Source organism: Leucopleurus acutus, assembly GCF_964270905.1.
Source record: "Leucopleurus acutus genome assembly, chromosome: 6".
Classification (NCBI taxonomy): Eukaryota; Metazoa; Chordata; class Mammalia; order Artiodactyla; family Delphinidae; genus Leucopleurus; species Leucopleurus acutus.
Genome location: NC_139149.1, coordinates 75,052,911 through 75,070,287, shown reverse-complemented (window position 1 = coordinate 75,070,287; position 17,377 = coordinate 75,052,911). Strand labels below are relative to the sequence as shown.

The following is a 17,377-nucleotide window of genomic DNA, read 5'->3' as shown; positions in this document are numbered from 1 at the left end:
GTTTCTTATCTTTTCGAAGTAGAAAACAAAGACTTTTTTAAAGATTGATATTGAAAGCTACGTTATTTACTTAAAGTTTCAGATTTTCCTCTATAAATTATTGCGTGCTATACTTGAGAAGCAATTTATACAGAATATATATGAGTAAAAAAGAAATTAAAATTCTATTAAAATATTTTTTGGTTTATTTTTAAACCTAGTTATGTGCATATTGGCTCTATACACACAGACACACATTCAATTTTTTTTCAAATCTTTTCCGAAAAGGACTTGGGCAAATACAATTAGTATAGGACTATGGGTCCAAAATCTAAAAATACTAGGAACACAGGAAAAGTAGACTGTGGAAAAATAAGAATTATAATGAGAAATAAAAATACAACTCCAGGTATTGGTACTGTAACACTGGGTTAGAGCACCAGTACACATATTATATATGTAAAATAATGCTATATTTATAATGGGTGCTTGATAAATGCTTATTCAACAAAAGACTGGCATTATTATGTAGCTATTCTGGCACTATTAAGACACTGAGAAACTTAAGAGGCTTAAAGAGTATACAGTCTATCTATAAGACAAGGCATTCTAAACAGAAATTTATAGGTCTTTCTTTCTCAGACATATCTTTTACGAGTTTACAGTCTAGATGAAAATACAGACCTCAAAGTTTAGGATACATTCTTCTATAGACATGTAGCTACTGTCAATGACTTTTCTTTATATCCCTTAAGCACACTATAGTCTAAAATAATCATTTATATCCTAAGCACATTCCAGCATATGTAATCTAAAATTATCTTGTTTCTTATGCTGTTAGGATTCTGATAAATTGAGAGGTACCAAGTGCTATCAGTTTCTTTCAGAAAAAGACTTATTACCTCGCCCATTAAAGAAACGAGATACTTCAATAAACATGCCATACTAATATTTTTGAAAATGAAAATATTCAATGCTGGTAAAGATGAAGATCGATAGTCACTCTCATTAACTGAGAGTAGAATAGTCTTTCTAGAAGGCAAGGATTTAAGTGTATGGATGTTTACCATAATGATCAGAACTGAAACAAAGTGAGCAATCAGTAATAGAAACAGTTAAATAAATTATGGTATGTCCACATGAGAGAAAAACAGAAACTTACATCCACAGGATGGAAAAACTGAAGTTAATTAATAGAACTTAAATAGAATTAATAGAATATGGGAAAATGCTCATAATCTGTGCACTGCATTAAGTGAAAAAAAGCAAGACACAAACCTGTATGTATTGTAAGAGTTTATATTTGTAAATCTATGTACTTCATACAAAATATACTTTAGAAAAAGATATGAAAATAATACCAAAATATTACTAGGGGTTATCTCTCCGAAGTAAAATTAGGAGTTACTTTAATTTTTTCTTAGACTTGACTGGATTTTTCTCCAATGAGCATATATCACTTTTAAAATATATGTTTGGGACTTCCTTGGTGGCGAAGTGGTTAAGAATCTGCCTGCCAATGCAGGGAACACAGGTTCGAGCCCTGGTCCAGGAAGATCCCACATGCTGTGGAGCAACTAAGCCCATGCGCCACAACTACTGAGCCTGTGCTCTAGAGCCCGTGAGCCACAACTACTGATGCCCGCGTGCCACAACTACTGAGCCGCGCACCTAGAGCCCACGTGCCACAACGAAGAAAAGCCACCGCAATGAGAAGCCCACACACCACAATGAAGCGTAGGCCCTGCTCGCCGCAACTAGAGAAAGCCCGTGCGCAGCCACGAAGACCCAATGCAGCCAAAAAATAAATAAGTTTTTGAAAAAATAAAATAAATAAAATACATATTGTAAAGGCATTACTTGAAATATAAGGTATCTGAGTGATAACTGGGACACCCTTGACCCTGTAGTTCCTGAAAGGTCACCTGGAGTTGCTCAGCTGAAGTCCGCCTATCCTTGTGCTGTTCCTGCTCACCAGCAGGAACAAGTGAAAGGGCCAGTTACAAGAGCTCTGAGATACGTTTTTTTTGTTTTGTTTTGTTTTGTTTTTTGCGGTACACGGGCATCTCACTGTTGTGCCCTCTCCCGTTGCGGAGCACAGGCTCCGGACGCGCAGGCTCAGCGGCCATGGCTCACGGGCCCAGCCACTCCGCGGCATGCGGGATCCTCCCGGACCAGGGCACGAACCTGTGTCCCCTGCATCGGCAGGCGGACTCTCAACCACTGCGCCACCAGGGCAGCCCTGAGATACTCTTAGAGATATTACACCTTCAAAACACAGGCAACCTCATTAATGGGAAATAAAATTTAAAAGTGTGTCATTTTACCCCTTTGATACTCTTTTATTCAAACTCCCTCATAAAGGTGAGTGTGGGGTCTACCTGTTCATTAGTTAAACACAATTCCACAGAAAGCATTTTGAAATAGAAGAAAGAAGGCACCCACAACAGCTACAGACTTGGCTATGGTGCATCACATCAGCGCACTTCTTTAAAAAGTCACAGAAAGTGTCCACGTCGCTCTGTATGGTTCTGCTCTAAGTGTTTAGTGTGGGGCTTTGGGGCTTGGCTGTGTTGAGAAAGGCCTTATTTACCTTGGGCCAAGTGTGTTCTACCTTAACCTTGGGCCTAAAAAAGCCCAGAGCAGTTATAAGAGAAGAATTCGCCACATGGCTTATAGGGACTCACTCCTCCTCTGTTCTGGGGCTCAGAGTTCCTCTGGGAGTCCTGGACTCTACTGCTCCATTTCCGCTCTTCACCCCACAGTGGCCACGTGGGGAAAGTGGGGTGGGGGGCACCCAGGTCTCTCTACAGAACCACGCGGGGAGTTACTACTAGCCTAGGCTTCTCGCGCACTTTCACCAGGCACAGTTAACCACAAATCAAGTTTGTTGAGACAACACCAGTTCCTCTTTCCAATTCCCCTTTTATCCCCAACAAATCCATGCCAGAGCTCCCTCGGCCACTGCTGACTCATAACGTCCCATCTCCCTCTCCCCCAAGTTCCACTCTTGGTCTCACATCAAAACATTTCCTCAGAGTCATTCAAAGCTGGACTTCTCTGTTTTCTACTTGCACATCATTCCCTGAATTTGTCTCCCCTACTCAAACACAGGCCAGAACAAATGTCAAAAAAGATGTCTCAGCCATCCTTTACTCAATCCTCTCTTATATCTCTGGAATACGGTTTTTGTAAGAGCCTAGATTTCTTCCCATCTTTGCCCCATTCTCTCCCATTCCTAAATACAGCAGGACCACCAGGTCACAAGGTAATACAGGCCAGTCATTCACATTTCCAAACCTTAACATCTCTTCAACACAATCATCAGCACATCTATGGCTCAGCCATATTCACATTACAGTGGACAAAAGCAGATGAAAGCTACTTTTAATACACAACATTTGGGGTATTTTTTGTTGGTGCTGAGGTAGCGGTGTGTGTGTGTGTGTGTGTGTGTGTGTGTGTGTGTGTGTGTGCGCTATTTAGAGCCACAAACTAGCAACCAGAGTTGCAATAGCTATAGCAGACACATATTAATATACAGGTTCAAAGTTTAGGTGTTCCACATTTTTTATTTGTTTTGGTTTGGTTTAGTTTTCTATTGGGCTCCGTGCCAATAAATCAATATCTTAGCAAATGGCTGTGATAGTTTCCAAAAGCTACCCAGCCAAGTAACTTAATTTAAACAATGCCATTTTACAAAGCAGTAAATAAGTGTCTTATAAATACAGAGAAGGAAAACCAGCTACAAAGCAAAGTTACTGAAACCCAACAATAGGGCTAAGTACTGGATAACATGTCATTCAGGATTTAGGACAACAAATCAGGCTGACACAGGCATTCTCACCCTCCAAAATGCCAGTAAAGTAGAATAAATGGCCAAAGACAGCTAATGTTGGATAACTAAACATGGAGGAATCATATCCAAATGGAATGTTCCTGATGGAGACATTAAGGGTGTTTTCTTTGCCCCACACAGAATTCACAGCAGATGTGTACGTCTGCATTTCCCAGGAATCCAAAATGCTGTGCACTGGGAAATGACACATTCATTTTGCTTTGAGGAAAAGGTTTTACCAAAACTGGCTTTGTACTAGGGTAGGATTTTACACTTGATTTCTGGGTTTAAAGAGAACCTACTGAGCAACAAAGTTTCCTAAATCAAAAGCCTGAGATTTCCCTCAGCCCAAAACATAATTAGAACCTTAAATGAAACGTTGGATGACACCTAAAATTGTCAGAATATCTCTTCGGCAAAATAATTTTACAATTATGTTTTTCTCGTTATTGCCTATTACGTTTATAATGAACCAACCTTATTCACTTTTCCTTTGGGTACAAAACACAAGGAAGAATGTGTTTTCTTGATTCTGAAAAGTCTGAATGTATTTGATTCTGGATTTCTAAGTCTGAGCAGGGAAATGTATTAATTTTTAAGGATTCTAAGCAATGATTTTTATTAGTATTACATAAAACAGAATTGTGGGATTTGCATATATACATCTGTATGTATATATACACATCAGACAAGATTATGTACATATATGCACATGTATATGTATCTATACATATATATGTTTAGATATGCATCAGACTAGATTAACTTGACAACTTCCTGCTCCTGAAATTATGTTACTAAAAATAATTACACCTGAAGTCATCCAGAATGCCATAATTTCAGGAAATGACACAGCAGATAAATTTATTTCTCCTACTCCTACCTTCTACATAAAGAACAATTATGCTTCCAAAGACAGCCACCACTAGCAAGAGCAGGAAGAAATTCTTATCACCCTATCCAGCAGGTAAATTGGGGTGTGTGCACCAAAGCATTCTTATTGGGGAGGAAAATTGGGGGTGCTGTAGAACACCCTATAGATACTGTTAGAAAAGGTAAAACTTAGTCATCCAAGACTGGTCACCCTTTGCTCCTACACATGCAATTCCCAGAATACCACCTTCCTCTTCGATCTCCTGAGTCTCATATTTCACTTCTCTAACATTACAGAGTTTAGGCACATTCAATTTTTTTCTTATTTTTGATTTTTATTAAGTGAATCAATTCTATTCCTTTTGTTTCTCTTTTTAGTTTCTATAATAAAATAACAAATGCTTGTTGCAAAAAAAAAAAAAAAAAAAAAAAAGCTTTTAAAGCCCAAACATAACTTTATAAGGTAAAAAGTAAAAGTACCCTCTTTTCTTCACCGTCTGAACCCACTTCCTTCAGGAAGCCACTGTCAACAGTTTGGAGACAACAAGGTATACGTGTGCTTGTATGATGGTTTGTATATAAATCTCTTCCTTTTTTCACTTACCATATCATGATTTTTTCCCAAGATAATGTGCCAAAGCAGCTAACAAATACATTTACATCTATTGCATTTCTCCCTTTCCCTACAATGAGACTGCTAAATCAAGAAGTACTGAATATCAAAAGAAGTCAAACAAAAAACCTGTCAGCCTAATACTAAATATATCTGGTTATATTCATTTTTACACTTGCCTTCAACCTAAAAATGGTGAGAACAAATGGGTAAACATACATGCGTAAATATATATGCACTATATAGATTATCTTACACAGATAAATGTTAACATATGTAATGTATGTATGTTGCAATGAAATTAATTTTCAAAGGCAAGAAGCAAAGGAAGGCACCTGTGTAGGTGGTGAGACTTAATGGGTCCTGAATAGGGAGGGACACCGTGTGGAAATTTCCTGGGCTTTGGAGCCAGAGACACGGGGTCAAACCTAACTCCACCTCTTACTGATTATGTGGTTTGTGTAAGTTCCTTAACCATTCGAGCTTCCTTTTCATCATCCATAAAATGTGACAAGACTTATCTTACAGAGATATAGAAATTCAGTGTTTAAGATGGTGTCTTGAACATACTAAGTGCTCAAAAAGTGCCTTATTACTGTTAATAATCCAGAAACTATATATGCTAGACTTGGTGATCCAATACCTCATATCACCAAATACCTGCAAACCTTGCTGTTTCGTTTATCTTTGTGTTTTGGTTTGCCTTCATGTTTTTACATTTACCTTATTCATACAGATACAGAAAGTGCCTTAGAAATAAATTACTATAAACATGCTTAGTAGCTTTAATGCATTACTGAAATATGATCCTTTCTCCTCCTACTCCCCCAGCCCTGGGCTCAGCAACAATGTCCCAGCTTCCTCCTAAAAGCAATCTTAAGTTTTACTTACAACTTGTGGTAAACACAAGCGATCTGACTACCACAAAATAACTGAAAATATCTTCCGTGTCTGCTGATGACCATCAGCTTCAAGTGTCAAAAGCCGACCTTCCCAGTGAGGCGACTTCCTATCCTCTCCTTTTACTTAACAAGGCCATCAACGATGCATACACCTTTAGCAGACTAGTGGCCACGTCTTGGGGAAGAGATGCTCTGCAGACACCAGAGGCCTACCAAAAACACATCTGCTTTTATCACATGTCGTTGGTCAACTGTACGTCCACCCACCCTTTACATTCATTTATTTTGAAAAGGTTAGATTTCCAGAAAATCCTAAACTTCTAGAACAATTAGGGGGAAGCTTGACCACTGTACTATCCAACCATCTCCTTGGTGAGAAAACTGAGGCTCAGGAAGATGTGACATGCCCAACAGCATAAAAATATTTAGACACCAGTTGGGATTAAAACCTCAACTCTTCAAGGTTCTTTTCTACTACTAATAGGCAAGATTTTATCTGTTCCAGTAGCTCTGTAAAATGTTCAATTATTAAAGATTTTCGGATGAAAGGAAATGTTTGTGGTTGCGAATATATGTGGGAGAGGCGAAATGCACCGTGTGCTGGCCTCAAGGGTAATGAATCCACCTGCCTGTCCACGTGCAGATGGGATAAATGAAGGGGAAAGTCGCATTTGGAATTTTTCACCCTCCTACTTAAATTTACAGGGAGCCGTGTAGGGGACACAAAAGACCCCAAAGGACTAGAAACCCCGACTGTTATCTCATAATGGCTCTAGGGACATGTTAGGCCAGGCTGAAGTAAAGCAGCACGGAGGCGGGGAATTTCTCCCAGGATGATAGCAGGCAAGGGAAAGAGGTATTTTGCGTATTTATTCACCTGGGTAAGCAGACGCTGTCAATTTCCTCCTCTTGCCACCCAAGGAGCTACGTCCCTGCACTCCGATTGTCTGGTGTTCTCGCCTCCCTCTTTCTCCCGAGGACGGTTATGGCAAGGGCGCGAGTGCGGCCGGGCCGACAAGGGCCTGGGCACTGGGGCGCAGCCCTCACCCGGCTCCCTGGCTGCTGCCGGCGCCCGGCGACGGCTTCCTTGGGCAGCGCCTTTGTTTTCCCGACTGCAGTTACGTTTGCGGAAGTGCTGCTCGCGCCTGGCGCACCGGGGGTGCAGGCTGTAGCTGCCCTCAGCGCCCCAAAAGATGACAACCGACTCGGAATCCAAGGGGAGGGAGACAGTAGCGGGCGAGCGGGGCTGGGAGCGGAGACACCCCCCCACGCCCTGGGGCCGGGCCCCTCCTCGGAAGCCTTTCAGCGACTGCAGGTGTGCGCGCCGCAGGGGGCTCCTCGCCCTCCGGCCGGGCCCGGCCCCTGCAGGGGAGCCCAGGGTGGGGCTACCCCGCCGCCCCGCCGAGCGCGCCCCCTTCCCCCTCGCGCCGGGCTCCGACTCACCTGCGGCGGGCGGCGACGGCGGCGGGAGCTCAGCTGCGCGGGGCGCGGGGAGCCATCTCCCCCGGGCACGGGGCGGCGGCTCCGGGCGCCGGGGCGGCGGCTGTCGAGACGGCGCTCACCATCTCGGGCGGGTCACTGGTTCCTCGGGAGCTGCGGCGGGGCGGGGCGCGGCGGAGGGATGCGGGCCGGTGGGGGGACCGGGAGCGGCGAGCCGAGCGTACCGGTCGGCGCGACCTTTTCTCCTCCTCCTCCTCTTCCTCTGGCCCGGCCTCCGCCGCTCGCTACCGGCTGGACCCGTTTCAGGGCTGAGCGCCGAGGACCCGCCGCCAGGTGCAGCGCTCCGCCTCCTGCGGCGTCGGCGGCTGCTCCTCCCGGCCTCCAGCCAGCCCTGGCGGCCCCGGGGGACCCGCCGCCCCAGCCCTGCCGGGGAGGCGCGCCTCGAAGGGGGAGAGCAGACACGAGGGTCTATCCCCAGGTCCCCGCACCCCGGCTCCCGGCTAAGAGCCCCCCACCCCGCCCCAGGCAAAAGATGCAGGCCTAGCTCCGGGGGGAGGGGGCGGAGAGTAGATGGCCGGCTGGTTGGGAATTGTAATAATAATAATAATAATAACAACAGTAGCAGCAACAATAATAGCCATCGTTTGTAGGGCATTTATTCTGTGCCAAGCAGAATGCTAACACTATTAATGCGTTGCCTCAGCGTCTCTCGGCCAGCGGTGGCTGTGGCCAACTGTCCTCAGTTGACCCGGGAGAGAGGAGCTTGGCAAGAGACAGGAGGCAAACAACCAGGGTTTCAGGACTCACCGGGGAAGGGCTGAGACTAAAGCACTCTTTCAAACTGAGAAAGTGCTACGGAGTATCTGGCAGCTTGCTGAAGAGGTAACCATGTGTGTCGCATCTGTAACGCAATTATAGTTGTATTTCTGGTTAGACACGCAGAGAGGGTGGGGAGAGTGGAGTTGGCTGTAAAAGGTATCATTCCTTCAGCAAGTATTTTTTTTGGTGCCTGTAATGGGCCTTTGGGGTGCCAGATCCTGTCCTCAGGGAGCTTATCGTCTTGTTCTGGGAATAACAACAATAATAATGGCAGCTAGCATCGCGAACATTTCTCATACATGAAACACTGTATAAGTACTACTTAAGCTTTACCGTAATCCTAAAAGTATAAGTACTATTATTCCCATTTTACAACTGAGGAAACCAAGGCTGAAATTTAATGTGACTAACCTAAAATGACTAAATAGTAAAAGGGTGAGAAGTCGTTTATCTCCAGTGTTTAAGCTCTTAACCACGAAATCATACCGATGAGAATTTTATAGGCCCTGAAGCTTTAGGATTTGAGGTCCCTCTTTAGGAAGAATAAAACAAAATCACAAAGTCACTGTGGCCCCTCCTGGAACCTACAAAGGGTCCCTGAAGTTTATGCTCCATTAGCCTCATGATAAATCCACTTGCAATACTGATAAAAGCAGACCGATGAAAAGCAGTGAGTGCTCAAGTTTCAAATGAAAGAGATTAAAGTGGTTGTTGGACTCTGAGATTGAGAGATTTTGGTCTGGTGTGGCCTGGAGACATCTTCCCCTGCAGTATTTGGAACTGAACGGCTCATAAAGTACCCAGTTGGTAGCTGTCATAATAGAATTATCATCCTTCTTATCTGTCCAGATATTAAAGAAGCAACCTTTTGAGAAAGAAGGAAAAAGAAAAGTGAACAGACTCCAGGTCTAATATGATTCAGGTTCTCTCCTGTATACAGAAGGAGGGCAGGAAGGGGTGGGGGGGTTGTTCTTAACCTACAGCTGCTCAGAAATGGCTCCATGTTGAAAAGTGAAGCCAAATCAAACTAGAGGTTAAAGCTGGTTTCAAATAGGACAGGGTAGCCTCCAGGGTCATCACAGCAGAAAATGTTGTTTTAATTGGCCTTATTAGGGCAGGATTTTTTTTTCCTGGTAGCCCCTTCCCTTTTCAGTATAACTAAGGAGAAGATGCAAATATGCATGAAGAAAAAGTGACTACCACTCCTCCCACATCTCCCTACCCGCTGTGAGGTAACTAGTGGGTGTGGTGTGGGAAGTTAGCTTCCAAGTATACCAGGAGGCAAGCTATCCCAGAGGTCATTGTACAGAAAGGCTCAAAGACAAAATTAGGGTGTTGAAATCACGTGGCTAATTGAATCAATTTAAAATGCAGAGTAAGAAGTCAGGAGATAGAGTAGATTAACACACTTAGGCTAGGGCACAAGCAGGGGGTATATTTTATGAAACGTATGGAATCTGTGCCTCCCTCTCCTGAGTCAGGCTTCTGGTGCTGATGGTGTGATTACAAGGACCAGAGCTGAGGTTGATACTGGCAGTCAGAGGGTACCTGGGGCCAGAGCCAGCACACACTTTCTCTGTTGAGAGACACAGGAGCGAGGATGACTGGCCAGTTCCAGCTCACCCATTAGCCCGATGAGCAGCTGTGGATTTTATCTGCATTTCTCAGGCAGAGAACAAATGGAGGCTGTGTAGCTGTCACCAGTGGGTGGTCATTTGAAGCCTGCCTAAATATTGAGTGCTAATATGCCTCATGAATATTTACTGTATCAAGAATATTTGGTGCCTATTTGGACCTTCCAACCCTTCCTCTCTACGTTCAGCTCATATATGCACTACTTACTTTGTCTCACAAACTACTTGCTTTCATTTAATTTCATTTCTTCTCTTATAATGTTTGTTTCTCTTATTTCCTTTGGCAGAATTGATTATTCTTTTTTTTTTTTTTTTTGCTGTCCGCGGGCCTCTCACTGTTGTGGCCTCTCCCGTTGCGGAGCACAGGCTCCGGACGCGCAGGCTCAGTGGCCATGGCTCACGGGCCCAGCCGCTCCGCGGCATGTGGGATCTTCCCAGACCGGGGCACGAACCCGTGTCCCCTGCATCTGCAGGCGGACTCTCAACCACTGCGCCACCAGGGAAGCCCCCAGAATTGATTATTCCTAAATAACAAAGCAAATGCATGACAGTAGGTAATAATGAGAACAAACGGCTAACACTTATACAGGACTTACCTGTGCCAGGTACTGTTCAAAGCCCTTTTTATGTATTTATTAATTTAAGCCTCACAACAGTCACGTACACGTAGGTACTATCACCCCATTTTACAAATGAGGAAATTGGTGCATATAAACGGGAAGTAACTTTACCAAGCTCACACCACTTGTAAGTGATAGAATCTGCGTTTGAACCTAGGTAGTCTAGCTTCAAGGCCCTGGCTCTTAACCAATCCCTCTTCCTAGCTCATGCAAACTCTTACAAACACGTATATTCACATATGGCAGGTTGGGGATTTTATTTTAGGCAAATGGTATCATCTACTTTTGTCAGAAACACTAGACACTACTGAGTGTCCCCCACCTTGAAACTCTCCCTTCCTCAGACTTCTGTGACCCACAGCCTTGGGTTTTGCTCTTCCTCTCAAGCCACTCCCCTTTGTATACTCCATTTTGGTTTTGTTCTAGGCCTTTCTTCTCTTTCTTCTGTGATTGCTCTTACCCCCTCCCTTGGCTTTAATCATGGAATATTTGAGGATGTCCCCAAACCCCTCTCTCTGGGACAGCTTCTCCCCTGAGTACCAGATCTGTATGGCTAATTCCAGTAGGTTGTTTCACAGGCACCCATCTTCCGCCCCTTCCCCCTGGCTTTTACTTCTGGGTTCCCAAACGTCATCCTCCTAGTTGTACAAGGTCCTGTACTCACCGCTCCCTCCACCCTTACGCCCATACTCAGCATATTAGTTTTCTATGCTGCTATAATAAGTTACCACAAATGTAGTGAATTAAAACATGACAGATTTACTATCTTACATGTCTGTAAGTCGGAAGTCCGAAATGGGTTTTACCAGGCTAAAATCAACGTGTCTGCAGGGCTGCATTCCATCTGTAGGCTTTGGAGGAGAATCCATGTTTTGGACTTTTCCAGACTCTAGAGGCTGCTTGGCTCATGGCCCCTTTCTCCATCTTCATAGCACCTCACTCTAACCTCTGCTTCAGCAGCCATGTTGCCTTTTCTGACTCTGACCCTTCTGCCTCCCTCTTATAAGATCCCTTGTGATTACACTGGGCTCACCTTGATGGTCCAGGTTAATCTCCTCCTCTCAAGAACCGTAACTTAATCATATCTGCAAAGTCTTTTTTTTTTTTTTTTTTTTTCGCGGTACACGGGCCTCTCACTGCTGTGGCCTCTCCCATTGCAGAGCACAGGCTCTGGACATGCTGGCTCAGTGGCCATGGCTCACGGGCCCAGCCGCTCCGCGGCATATGGGATCCTCCCGCACTGAGGCACGAACCCGTGTCCCCTGCATCGGCAGGCAAACTCTCAACCACTGCGCCACCAGGGAAACCCTCTGCAAAGTCATTTTGCCATGTAAGGTAATATAGTCACAGGTTCCTAGGATTAGGACATGGTCATCTCTAGAAGGCGATGATTTTGCCTACCATACCCAGTAAACACCAAGCCCTGCGGAGTCCTCCTTTCAAAATATTCCTGGCATTTGTCCTCTTCTCTGTATTCCTGTGCTATGCTAATCCAAGAGGTTCTCTCTCCTCTGCCTTATGATGATCACTTCTCTGGCCTCTCTGCCTCCATGTGTTTTCTCATCCAATCAATTTTCCCTATTGCAACCAAAATAATCTTTAAGAACATCTGACAGGGTGATTTCTTTGCAGTCCCACAGGGTTGCACAACATCCTGGGGCACGTTTCACGTTGTGTTGTGCCTCCTGGATGTGCTACCAGCAGACCTTAATTCTCTACTTAAAACCCATCCAAAGGAATTCCCTGGTGATCCATTGGTTAGGACTTGGCACTTTCACTGCCAGGGCCCAGGAACCCTGGTCGGGGAACTAAAGATCCTGCAAGCTGTGTGGTACCGCCAAAACAAAACCAAAAAACCAAAAACCAAGGCCCCCTTTACCATAACAAAGAGATTCAAAAGTCCAGTAGTCAAATAGAATTAGAATTTTGTTTCTCATGTAACAGTCCACAGGTAGGCAGTCCAAGGCTGATGGTGCGACCTCACCATCTGCACAACACATGGATTCCATGTCTGGTCCAGGGTGACTGCTTCAGTTCTCACTGTTTCCAGCACATGGGCCGGGGAGAGTATAGGCCCTGTCCCTTAAATGGAAGCCCTCACGTTTGTACACATCATGTCCATACATATCGCCTTGGCTGAAACAGTCACGTGCCCACATCTGAGTGCAAAGGAGGAAAACGTAGTCTTTAGCCAAGTGGCCAGAGACCCAGCTAAATTCCATTGCTACAAAAGAAAGGGAGAATGGATTCCGGGAGTCAACTAGCAGTCTTCCACAGGAAAGAAGACAAAGTGTTATGCCAGAGAAAAATGAAGAATGTACTTTACATTGGAAGACAGGGAAGGCCTGTTTGAGGAAGTCACAGTAAACTGGACCTGAGGCATAAGTAGGAGATGACCAGGAAAAGAGTTCTGGAAAGACCTTTCCCCACAGGAGGAGCTGCCTTGAGTCAGCAAAGAGCTAAGCTTTGGTGACTGGAGCAGAGTGAGTAGTGGCCTAAGGGGAAATGTCAAGAGATGAGGTGGGAGAAATAGGCAAAAGCCAGGTCAGGCAGCAACCTGGGTATCATGTCAAGCATTCTGAATTTTAACTTACATTCAGTGAGATCCATTGAAGAACGTTTAGGAGATCTGACTTGTGCCTTTAAAAGGTCACTGTGGCTGCTGTGTGGAGAATGGTATGGAGAGGGCAGAAGTGGAAGTGAGGCTCAGTTAGAAAGTAACCAGTGGTGACGAGAGAGACCAGCAGTGGCTTGGACTAGAGTGGTGAGCAGTGGGGATAGAAGAAGTGGATGGATTTGAGAGAGAGTTTTTGGAAGTGTATCAGCACATTCGGTGATGTATTGTGTGTGGGAGGCAAGGGAAAGCAGGTGTAAGAATGAATCACAAGTTTTTGGCTCGAGCAACTGGGTGGATTGTGACAACCTTCAGTGAGAGGGAGAAGACTGTGGGAGGAGTAGGCTGGAGGGAAGAAAGGAAGAGTTCACATTCTGGCATAATAAGTTGGAGGTGCCTGTGAGACTTGCCGGTGGAGCTGTGAAGTAGTCAATTAAGTCTATGAGTCCAAAACTCGGAAGAGAGGGCTGGACTTGGCAGTCATCAACACTGAGGTGCTATTTACAATCATGGGAATGAAGGGGTCACCACAAGACAGAATATACTGAGAGAACCCTGAGAAAGGCCAACATTTACCGGCTGGTATAGGAAGAGGAACCAAGAAGGATCAGCCATAGACGTAGGAGGAAACTCAGGAGGGTGTTGTCACTGAAGCCTACGAAGTGATTTTTCAAGCAGGAGTGAATGGATAACACTCTACCCCTCCTTCAGATCCCAGATAAAACATATGTCCTCCACAGACTAGGCTTGCTACCCCTCAATGGCCTCACGTACCTGGTGCCTCCTCTATCATGGCACGTATACTGTTATAATGATTTGTCTTCCGTGCTAGACTGTGAGCTCCTTAAAGAAAGGTACATACAGCCACTATGGAGAACAGTATGGAGGTTCCTTAAAAAACTAAAAGCAGAACTACCATATGGTCCAGCAATTCCACTCCTGGGCATATATCTGGAGAAAGCCATAATTCAAAAAGATATATGGGCTTCCCTGGTGGCGCAGTGGTTGAGAGTCCGCCTGCAGATGCAGGGGACACGGGTTCGTGCCCCGGTCCGGGAGGATCCCACATGCCGTGGAGTGGCTGGGCCCGTGAGCCATGGCCACTGAGCCTGCGTGTCCGGAGCCTGTGCTCCGCAACGGGAGAGGCTACAATAGTGAGAAGCCCGCGTACCGCAAAAAAAAAAAGATATATGCACCCCAGTGTTCATTGCAGGACTATTTACAATAGCCAAGACATGGAAGCAACTTAGATGTCCATCGACAGAGGAATGGATAAAGAAGGTGTGGTACATTTATACAATGGAATATTTCTCAGCCATAAAAAAGAATGGAAAAGCGCCATTTGCAGCAGTATGGATGGACCTAGAGACTATCATACTAAGTGAAGTAAATCAGACAGAGAAATACAAATATCATATGATACTGCTTATATGTGGAATCTAAAAAGATGATACAAATGAACTTATTTACAAAACAGAAACAGCCTCACAGGCTTCGAAAACAAACATACGGTTACCAAAGGGCATACAGTTACCAAAGGGGAAACGTTAGGGGGAGGGATATATTAGGAGTTTGGGATTAACATATACACAAAATAGATATCAACAAGGACCTACTGTATAGCACAGTGAACTCTACCCAATATTCTGTAATAACTTACATGGGAAAAGAATCTGAAAAAGAATGGATATCTGTATATGTATAACTGAATCACTTTGGTGTACACCTGAAACTAACACAACATTGTAAATCAACTATACTCCAATATAAAATAAAAATTAAATTGAAAAAAGAACAACTTGTCTTATTCAAGATTTGTATTACTTGTATTATTTTGTATTATTTGTATCAGTTAGCATGTAATAGTCCACATACAGTGGTTTAAACAAGATAAATGTTTCTCCCTCATATAAAAGTTTAGGTAAATAGGTGTCTCAATGGTGTTGGGGACCAGGGGATTTATGTTCTTTTGATCTTATTTTTCTGTCGTTTTCAACATAAAGTTTCCATCTCAAGGTCCAGCATGGCTGCTCCAACTCTTCCCATTGTGTTCACATTCCAGTCATTAGGAAAGAGAAAAAGTAAAGGGGAAGGCATGTTCCTTCCTTTTAAGACATCACCAGATGTTCAGATTAATAAGTTGTACATATTAACACATATTTCAATTCCAGTGGCAGAACTTGGTTGCATGGTCACATCCAGCTGAAAGGAAGGCTGACAACTATAGTCTTTCACTGGTAGCCATGTGCACAGATAAAAATTCTATTATTATGAAAGAAGGAGAGATCAGATAATAGATGCAGCTAGCAGCCCTGACAGGCCATTGTAACTGTGTCACAGAATGACTGTGGGAATATGCTTGAATGAGCATAGAGAAAGGTGGAGAAGAATAAACATCAAGCTCTTGACAGTGATTACTCACATGGGAGGAAATGGAAGGGAGGAAGAGGTGATAAATATTTGTTGAATAAATCGATGATAGTAAGTGGATAAACTCAGTGGTGACAACATTAATGAGGTTGGTTCTCTTTAGTTCCCCCTACCCTCCCCTTTCTTTCCTTGGCACTGGCTTCATGGAGAAAGTGGGACTGATACTGGACTTAAAAAATGACTTAAAGTGTAAATAGGAGGAAAGAAGGTTAACTTACAGAAATTTTTTTTTAAATATATTTATTTATTTATTTTTGGCTGTGTTGGGTCTTTGTTGCTGCATGCGGGCTTTCTCTAGTTGCGGAGAGCGGGGACTACTCTTCGTTGCACAGAACAGGCTCTAGGTGCACAGGCTTCAGTAGTTGTGGCTCGCCGGCTCTAGAGCACAGGCTCAGTAGTTGTGGCGCACGGGCTTAGCTGCTCTGCGGCATGAGGGATCTTCCCGGACCAGGGCTCGAACCCATGTCCCTTGCATTGGCAGGCGGATTCTTAACCACTGTGCCACCAGGGAAGTCCAGAAATCTTTTACTCTGATATCTTTTTGCTTAATTCTCTTGAGTTTTCCAGAGATGGATGATCATATCAACCTACAAATAATGATACTGTGGTCTCCTTTCTAATATTTATACCTACTTTTAAATTTTTATTACACTGACAAAACAATGATAAATATTCATGATGATCAGTAGTTGTCCCCTTCTCTTACTACCTTCTTTACTATGAGTGTCTTTCATGCTTTACCACTGAGTATGAGGCTGGCTATTGCTCTGAGATAGATAATTCTTCATTAGGTTACTAAAGTAGCCTTCTGTATATGATTTGATAAGAGTTTTAAAAATTAACAATAGATGTTTTAATATAATTTCCTTCATGTATTTTCTAAGATATTTTCTTGTCCATTCCAATCCAGTTACACATCATATATTGTTTTTTGGTCTTCTAATTATGATAATTTAAATGATAATAAATCTACTGTAGTGGAGCAGAGAGTTCCTGGAGATAAAAGGAAGTATAAAATCCAGTCCCTTCCATCAAGAGGCTTGTGATTTACTAGCAAAGACCTGGCTATAAATAGATCGATTATAATAGAAGATAGCATATGCTATGAGTGGTACACAGATTAAGTTTTCAAAAATATCACTTTCATAATTTCTGGCCTATTGCATAAAGTTCCAATCTTTAACTACCTTCAGTCAAATGCTAAGTATTGCCAAATTTATCTCCTTGGTATTTCATTAATACGTTTCATCTTATCCATCTCTACACACAGTACTCTAAGGCTCTAACACAACAATCTCCATAATGACTTTCCTGTTTCCAGACTTACACATCTATCCAATACAAATCAAGGCACCTAAAATGGATCTCAGTTATGTGATTTTTTAAAATACACTTATTTTGGGGAGTTCCCTGGTGGCCTAGTGGTTAGGATTCCGGGCTTTCACTGCCATGGCCCTGGTTCACTCCTTGGTCAGGGAACTGAGATCCCGCAAGCCATGCAGCGTGGCCTATATATATATATATATATATATATATATATACTTTTTAATTTTCAAAACTTTTTCTTAGAGTATGACATATGTACATAAAAGTGCATAAGTCACAAGGGTAAAAT

At 43.6% G+C, this 17,377-nt stretch overlaps 1 protein-coding gene across 2 annotated transcripts in view; it reads right to left on the bottom strand.

The window, feature by feature from the left end:
- MFSD6 (major facilitator superfamily domain containing 6) overlaps positions 1-7,891 on the bottom strand; it is a 72,638-nt gene extending 64,747 nt beyond the window's left edge. For both annotated transcript variants that reach the window (XM_082841852.1, XM_082841853.1), the window contains exon 1: positions 7,649-7,891. The gene's annotated coding sequence lies outside the window, so the exon portion shown is untranslated. The remainder of the gene's footprint in view (positions 1-7,648) is intronic.
- Between the last annotated feature and the right edge of the window lie 9,486 nt (positions 7,892-17,377).